The 9,194-nt window shown below is 33.7% G+C and overlaps 1 pseudogene; it reads right to left on the bottom strand.

The window, feature by feature from the left end:
- Positions 1 to 6,922: 6,922 nt before the first annotated feature.
- On the bottom strand, positions 6,923 to 7,082 carry LOC123387245 (annotated as a pseudogene).
- Positions 7,083 to 9,194: the final 2,112 nt, after the last annotated feature.

A 9,194-nucleotide genomic window follows, 5' to 3' on the forward strand; every position in this document is an offset into this window, starting at 1 on the left:
TTACCGTCAGAACATTTAAAAAATATTGCAAAGAAATTACTGCTACATTTTCTTCTTGAACCTGTGTGTAGATGCAGGATAGAAAACTTACCTCCAATGATGTTTAAACTGGAACCGACTTCTCCAATTTAAAAAAGTTAATGAATATATGAAAAGTGCAACTTTAAATTATTATGCCTTTTGAGTTTTAGTTCAAGTCTGAAACTAGTGGAAATAGATTTTCATGTTAATATCAACATTGTTAAAGGACTGGTTATCTTCTCCTTCTCATGTACCTTCAAACCCATCTTTTTTTATTCTATGTATTTAAATCTGTATATTGAAAAATTTATTTTCATTAAGGGAGAAAAGAGAGAAGGTGGCAGTAGCACATTTATTTTGTCCTATTTGTGAAATGCCACCAAATCATGAGATCTTTTCACCCTATCCAGTTCTGAGGTGCCTAGGGACGGACAAGAAGGATAATGAGTCATATTAAATAGAGAATATGTGGAGTTTATCAGCTTTATATTCTTAAAACATCACTTATCCCTCTTGATACATATGAAAATTACATGGTTTCATGTACAAAATTACATGGTTTCAAAACTACATGGTTGTCTGATTCAGATCTAGATTCCTCAAGACCACCATAAGTTCTTTGGGGACAGGAAGTGAATGATAAGCATATATTAGGCATACAAAGCATATTTGAATCAATTAGTAAATGAATGAATAATGAGTTAAAGAAAATATCCAGGTGTGTGTGTGTGTGTGTGTGTGTGTGTGTGTAGGAAATTTAAAATGAAATGAAATACTTGTAAATGATTGAGTCTCTTGAATTTGTTGGGGAGGAAGACCTTCCTCTGATCTATGGTCCTTCTAGCTGGACTTAGAATCAAACTTACATGAGACGGATTAACAAGAGAAAATAAAATTTAATAGATGTATATATAGGAAATCCACACAAGCATGAAATTCCAAACACAGTGAAGCAACAGAAAACGTATGTGAGCTAAGAAGAGGTGTAGGGTGTCAAGATACAAAGGGAAAACTCTCATTAGCAAGATGAGAAGAGATGTTTGGGAAAACAGGTTACCCTGTTACACAGATAGGTTCCTTGGGTAAAGGGGAGTTAATAGCTGTCTTCCTGGTGCAGACTCTCTTTTCTAGTATAAAATTAGGCAATTCTGGTGCAGACTTTCTTTTCCAGTTTAAAATGAAACATTTGAGTGGGGAGTGCTTTTCCTGCATCTCTTCGGTGTTTATTACTTTTCACTGAATCCTATGCCAAAGTGGCCTATTTCAGGAGTAGCCTGCCCTCGTTCTCTACAAATTATCTTCCCTACTTCTTATTCCCTGACTTTAGCTGGTATGTTTTAATATTTTAGCATTGTTTGATGTGTTAAGGGTTCTAGAGACTTTTTGAAAGCTATCCATTGTTTTCTTTGCATTCTGCTATAACAAAAAAAACTTGGGTTAACTTTTTTTTTCTTTTTTACATAAAATAGGTATTAAAACTTAGAAAACGTCTGTTAAACTTTTAATATCAATCTAATTGTACTATTAATGGCATATATTTTCCTTTATCTTAATAAATCTTCTCTTTGTGCCTGGTACCAATTATCACATATCACATACTTCTACTCACCTTTTCCTTCCCTAATTGTTCAAGTCTCACAGTTATTTCAGTATTCACAGACCATTACTTATTTTTCACATGCTTTTCTCCACTTAATAATTCACTCATTCATTCTTTCATTGAATAAAACACACAGAAAGTTGTGTGTGATGTTGTGCCAAACATTGGCAGGGTCTAAAGATAAATTAGATATATTCCTTGATGTATAGAGCTTTTAAATACATAGTTACAATAAGATAAAATATACAATAAAGATTAGATTTGATATTCAGATTAGTTTTACATTTATCTGATTTACGGGATGTGACTAGATACACCTTTTTTCTTATAGCACAATTTTTGTCTCTGAACATTATGCTATAAGGACATTTTATATAAATGGTATATGAGTGTAAATGAAATAACACATTTCTAACCTTAAATGGCCTAGGGACTTTTTGAAATACAATCAGAGCTCTCTACCAAATGAACTTAAAATCACGTAGTTCTCTTAAATCAAATGCATGTATTCAATAAAATGGAAAAAATATAAGCTAGAGGGCTGGCATCTTTGAACTTATAATGGTATACTTTCCTAGTATAAGACTGCTTGGACAAATGAATATCAACATTTTCCTTCATTACTAATATTATCCCACAGAGGAGGTGGAATACCATTTATGCCTAGTTATTAGCCTTTACCTCTACAGAAGAGAAATAGTTTCTACTATGATACAGTTTAATGAAAGTTCTTACTGTAAGTGTGATTATTTTGGAATCTGTAAAGCAATCAATTAATCCTACAAATTATATTTAAAAATGTGTTGTGGTCAGAGAAGACATCACTTGCATATGAGTAGGGCAACAGAAGAGTACATGCAGCATTAGTTAATAGCAGCCAGTATGATGCTTCATCTTAAATTAAACATAAATAATGAAAAAGGAATTAGCAGATTCTGTCTAAGATCTGTTAAGTAATAAGGCCTTCTGGAAAATATAAAAAGTGATTTTCCTAGACTCTTGAATCATACGCTGGATGATGACATGCTGAACTTTCACTTGTTAAAGTAAAAAGTAAAGTAAAGTAAAAAGAAAGTAAAAAGAAGTAAGAAGAAAGTAAGAAGTAAAGAAAGTAAAAAATAAAGTAAAAGTAAAAAGTAAAGGAAAATAAAAAGAAAGATTTTAATAAAGTGTGCATTGAATGAAGAACAAAACAACAACAAAATCATTTACGTGCTATGTGTGCTTGAGCAAGTTTATTCACCTCTCCATGCTGTAGTTTCTCAGGAGTATGTGGGTGGTGCTAATTGTCTATCTAGTGCTTAAGGCTGTCTTGAGGCTTACTGAAACAAGTGTGTGTAAGGAGCTTGGAGTCCTTTTGTTGAAAAGTGCTACCTCAGTGCTAAGTATTTTTGTTGTTTATGAGGTGAATGATAGATAAATTGTACTGATTTTTCATACACCAGAGTTCAAAACTTTGCAAGAGAAAGTGAGTTGGCAATCTCGGTTTAGCCCTATCACTGGGCATGCTACACAATTATTATTTTATCAGATTTGACGTTGTGGCTAAATAATGTCTGCTCAGGAGCATCTGGATGTCTCAGTCAGTTAAGTATCTGACTCTTGGTTTCAGCTCAGGTCACGATCTTGTGGTCGTGGGATCAAGTCCTCTGTCAGACTCTGAGTCTGCTTCAGATTCTCTCTCTCCCTCCTACTCTCTCTGTCTCTCTCAAATAAATAAATAAATAAATATCTTAAAAAAAAAAAAAAAACTCTACTAAGGTGATTCGAGGGTCATATAAAGATAATTAAGAGTTAATTAATATTTTTATTCCTCTCAGATGTAGTTCTACCTAAAACCATGGCATTTATATCCAATTGATATGTATGTACATTTTAGAGTTATAAAGCTGATGCATGAACTCTGAATATGCATTCCCATTGAAGGGGAAATATGCATTCCCGGGTATTGGTTAATGAGGTGGGTGGGGTTGGGCTATAGAAGCTGATATGCTCACTCTTGTGGGAGAGTAGGAGCAGCTCAATTGATATTATTGTAATTTGAGAATAGTAATTAGCAAACTAACCTTGTGGGAAGGAGTTTCAAAATTTTTGTGATACTATGAAGTGTTTTAAAGGAATGCGAGATGTGAGCCAGGAAATAAGAGAATGTACAAGGTGAAGGTGAGTTGGGGATGCAGAAGATGACATGACCTAGAATAACTGTGGTGTCTTTCCTCCTTGTGTATCTATTTTAATGAGGAAAGAGGCCCTGAGATGGGATAAAGTATATTTAAAAAGAAGAAAGAAAAAACATTAAGGTAGTGTTACTCAACTTTGGTTGTACATTAGCATTTCTGGGAGAGCTTTTAGAAAGGTTCATGCTCAAACCTCAGCTCAAGATGAAATCAGTCAGAACTCTGGAGGTTGAGACCCAGACATCAGTATTCTTAAAATCTTTGTCAGTCATTCTAAAACTCAGCCAAGGGGCACATGGTAGTGTAAATGCTCCTAGATTCCCATTGCCATTTCCCATCTGTCCCTGTGCAAAACACACGCACCTCCAGGTAGGTTTTTATCAGTCTACCCAGAAATCCCATCTGAATGGAGATTTTATTTTCTTATTTTTAAAGTAACATTGTAACTTTGTTTGAATAAGTAGTTCAAGTTATCCAGAAATGTAGATGAGCCATAAGCAAAAGCGTTATATTTGCACCATGTCGAAACAACTACTATTGATACTTTATTCATATCCTTCAAAACATAGATTTAAACAAAATGAGATTATACTGTCTATATTTTAATGTGCTTTTTGTCTTTAATATATTGAATATGTCTCCATGTCTGCCCATGCATTTCTGTAACACTCTTTTCAGTGGATGGGTATACCATAGCTATGTTTGTTGTTGTTTTAAGCAACAACTGTCTGTTGGCTATTGACTTCCTTTTCAGTTTCTCAGTATTTGTTGTTGTTGTTGTTGTTTTGTTTTGTTTTTAGGTTGCAATTGACAATTTAGAGGATGAAGATATTGTAAAATACTTAAACTAAAATAATTATCCAATTTATGCTCATCTAATATGTGTACATTCTTATGCATCTCCTGTAGCTCCAAAGCTTGAGTCTCAGAGTTGAATCTTTCTCTCCCTTCTGTTTCTACCACTTCCCTTCATCTTTCTCTCTCAGCTTTCCATTCCAACTATCTATCTTTTGCTGGCCTTTTTGTCATTGTCTCTCTTGCTCTCTCTTTCTCTCTTTTATAATTAACACTATGGTATAAGGAGGACTTTCATTATACATGAGATGAGGCAAATATTCAGGAGGCGGTTGTTAAATATGTGCAAATATGGATATTTTCTCAGGGACTTATAAGTTATAGTATTTTTAATTAATATAGTACAAGACCTCTCAAGAGTGATATTAGATTTGATTATGACCCCCTTACTATGGTGTTTTGAGTTTTTTTGGTGATCTCTATCTAATTTTAAAGTAAAAAATTGAATTAATAAAGGTTTCAAAAGAACATTGAAAAACACGTCCATATATTTTTCTAAGCCTGTGAGATGGTGTTGTTCCATCATAGATATTTCTCTGCTGTATAGTACATGAATATGAAATCTTCTTTGTTTCAGTGTATCCCCAACACTTCTGTACTGATGTGTAGTATAGCTAGCTACAGTAAGTGAACTTTGGGCTTAAATTCTATCTACTGAGTGTCATTTTTTCATATTCTGAAAGTATTTAGATGGGTTTACTATTAGAAACAAATGACTGAGGGGAACAATTACAGTTGTGTGTGTGTGTGTGTCATCAACTTATTATTTGGAACTTACCCTAGAACTTTTTTGAAAAGATAGTTTGAGCCTTATTTCATTTATTTTACTATATAATTGATGTATATCATGATATCTTGACAGTGTAGGTTTGATTTCAGTAGAAGCTTAAAAATATAAAGGCTTTCTTTTTAATTTTAAAGTAATATAACTTCAAACAATACAGAGGTATATAGAGAGAATAAAATAAAATCCTTCTTTGTTCCAAACCTATATTTCTTTCTTTCTTTCTTTTTTTTTTTTCCCAGACCCCTATATTTCTTAAAATGACTGGTGTTAACGGGTTGGCACATGTGCTGCCAGTTTTTTCACTGTGTTCTAGTAACACAAATGCATTTTTCTATCTTTTAAATTTTTGTACACATAAATGTGAACATACATCACTCTGCAATTTGCTTTTAGTTTTTAGCTTATCACTTTATTATAGTCAGTTTTCCAGATCAATACATATGAATCTAACTTATGAAAATCATAATTAGTTTATATTTAATGAGAAATATATGCTGTAATTTGCTCAGGAATTTCTTACTCAAAAACATTCAACTTATTACCAATTTCTTTTCTATAGCAAAAGCACTATAGCAAACACACTTTACAAACACTGGTGGCCTTGGGGCATGCACATTTTCATTTTTATTAAATAAAAATACAATATATAGCTATCTATAATATCTATAATTGACTAGTATATAAACAGAAAGGACTAGCTGGCTTTTGGGGAATGCTCTTTTGTCTGTCCTGAAATCATTCTTCTTTCTGTCTTGCTTTCTCTCACTCTTGCTCTCTTCCTTGCTTCCTTCCTTTGTTCCATTTTTATTTGCATTGTTCCTACATGTTTCTTTTGTGATTTCTTATGTGGTTTTTTTTTTTTGTAGCTTCAAATCTGTTTTATAGTTAAAAGTGAGATTAGTTTTCAAAATTAGGAAAAATCTCAGATATTCTGTTGCTTTTTGACAAGGGAAGGAGAAAGAACTTGAACATATTTGTTTGCCATGAATTTCTAACAGTTAAATTACTAAAAGACAAAATATGAGATTGTGGGAAGTGGTCAGATTACTCTGGAAACAAGACCCCCAGTATCTTGGCCAGCTATGGAACTGCAGGCTTCTCAAAGTAGTGGAAAATGTGTTTGGTGTCCAAACACCTGACTTCGCAAGATGGCTCTGGTTCATATTCGTTGTGTGACAATCAACAGCTACTTTAATTTCTCTTATCTTCAATTTCCCCACTGCATAACAGAAGAAAATGGTTTCCTGGTAATGCTATCAGGTTAAAGTTAGATAATACAGGTTATAATGCATGTAAGGTATATTAAATATTGGCCTACATCTATTTATGTCTGTCATGAAACAAATGAGGAGACAGTATCAGAAAACTGTTTATTATTTCATAAAAGGTAAAATAAAGACTATAAAATTTACCCTGATTTAAAAAAAAAAGTGTATATGAAGTCAAAATACTGGATACCTCTTTTGAAGGGTTTTATTGTGTTATCTTTGGTCATGTCTTAAATAAATATCATTTACATTATCACTTAAGTAGTACAGATGCAAAACATGTTGATTGTTTTTGATGACACCTTTTTATTTCTTAGCAATAATCGCGCCTCGGATAAACCTCATTGGCTACGATACTGCCACTGCGCAAAGCTTATTTTTTATTTCTTAATTTGGGCAAAATTCTTGGGCTTGCATAAGTATAAATAGAATGATTTCCCAAGGGGCACCTGGGTGGCTCAGTGGTTAAAGCCTCTGCCTTCGGCTTAGGTCATGATCCCAGGGTCCTGGAATCGAGCCCTCTCTGCTTAGCAGGGAGCCTGCTTCCTCCTCTCTCTCTGCCTGCCTCTCTGCTTACTTGTGATCGCTCTCTGTCAAATAAATAAATAAAATCTTAAAAAAAAAAAAAAAGAATGGTTTCCCAATTATATGTACTGGAAGGAATTCTGTGACAAAAGAAATGCATAGTACATTATTCCTGACCGGTGTTTACAATCCATATATTAAAGTTGTCTTCATTCACTTATTCATTCACTGATAACTATTTACTGAGTTCTGTTATGCTGTTAATCATAAATGGAGTGTACAATACTGAGCCAAATGGATAAGAGGTCTGGCTTCATGGGCAGATAGTTTAGAGAGAAGAAATCAATATTATCCATGTGACATATAAAAGTATATTTAATCAGTGGTTTTGATTGTTAAACAACAAAAACTGGAGCAATTTTGCCCCATATTAATTCTGTTACAGTGAAAACACTGGTACTACTCACAAAAAGTACTGGAACAAATATAATCTCTACTGAAATCTTTTAAAGTATCCAGGGGACATGCCATTTAGAACATGCAGAAAACTACAAAGAAAAAGTTTCTGACCAAATTGTATTGTTTGATTAAACCGTTTGTTTTTATCTCCATTTTCTGTCTTACAAATAGAAATACCTAGACATAATTCTGTAAATGAAAACCATCCTGACATGCCACAGAATCGACAAAAGAATTAAATCAAGAAGAAAGTTATAAAGTCCAGCAGTAGTGGCCCAATCACCAAGTTCATTTGATTATATATATTTATCATTATATAATGTGACATTAATGGATAGCACTAATCCTTGGCTGTGATTGGTTTTCCTGTTCTTGATGAGAACTCAGAATTTAAAGAACTGTAAAAAGTAATCCAAACCCAACATTCTCCCCATTGTGGCATATTAGAAGCACTATTCCTGGGAGATGGGCTTTCATTGTTTTGTGAACTTACTAAGCATAAGAAAATCTGTTTACTGTTTTCCTGCCCTATATTGTAGTCACTCCATGACTTTGTGAAGTGACTTGTATGTTGAGAAGTTCTATATTATCAGTTTGTTTAGAAATCATTTGAGGAAGTGAAACAAATCAGATCCACTGGAGATATCTCAAAAAATATAGAATGACAGTTGATATAAATTTGGAGATAGGACCCAGAACTATTTGTCTTCATAGGGTATAACCTTTCTGGTGAGAAAATCCATTTGGTTTATCAAATTGTAGACTAGAATTTTGTTTTATGAACAAAGAGATTTATGGAATTTAAGGGATATTTCTTTGTTAACTGGTGAGTTGAACTTTTTTTACTCAGAACTTTTAGACTTTCTTTTTTTTTATATTTTTTATTTTTAATAAACATATATTTTTATCCCCAGGGGTACAGGTCTGTGAATCACCAGGTTAACACACTTCACAGCACTCACCAAAGCACATACCCTCCCCAATGTCCATAATCCCACCCCCTTCTCCCAAACCCCCTCCCCCCAGCAACCCTCAGTTTGTTTTGTGAGATTAAGAGTCACTTATGTTTTGTCTCCCTCCCAATCCCATCTTCTTTCATTTATTCTTCTCGTACCCACTTAAGCCCCCATGTTGCATCACCACTTCCTCATATCAGGGAGATCATATGATAGTTGTCTTTCTCTGCTTGACTTATTTCGCTAAGCATGATACGCTCTAGTTCCATCCATGTTGTCACAAATGGCAAGATTTCATTTCTTTTGATGGCTGCATAGTATTCCATTGTGTATATATACCACTTCTTCTTGATCCATTCATCTGTTGATGGACATCTAGGTTCTTTCCATAGTCTGGCTATTGTGGACATTGCTGCAATAAACATTCGAGTACACGTGCCCCTTTGGATCACTACGTTTGTATCTTTAGGGTAAATGCCCAATAGTGCAATTGCTGGGTCATAAGGTAGTTCTATTTTCAACATTTTGAGGAACTGTTTTCCAGAG

This window comes from Mustela putorius, unplaced genomic scaffold (genome assembly GCF_011764305.1).
Source record: "Mustela putorius furo isolate JIRA1106 unplaced genomic scaffold, ASM1176430v1.1 tig00003850_pilon_pilon_pilon, whole genome shotgun sequence".
NCBI lineage: Eukaryota > Metazoa > Chordata > Mammalia > Carnivora > Mustelidae > Mustela > Mustela putorius.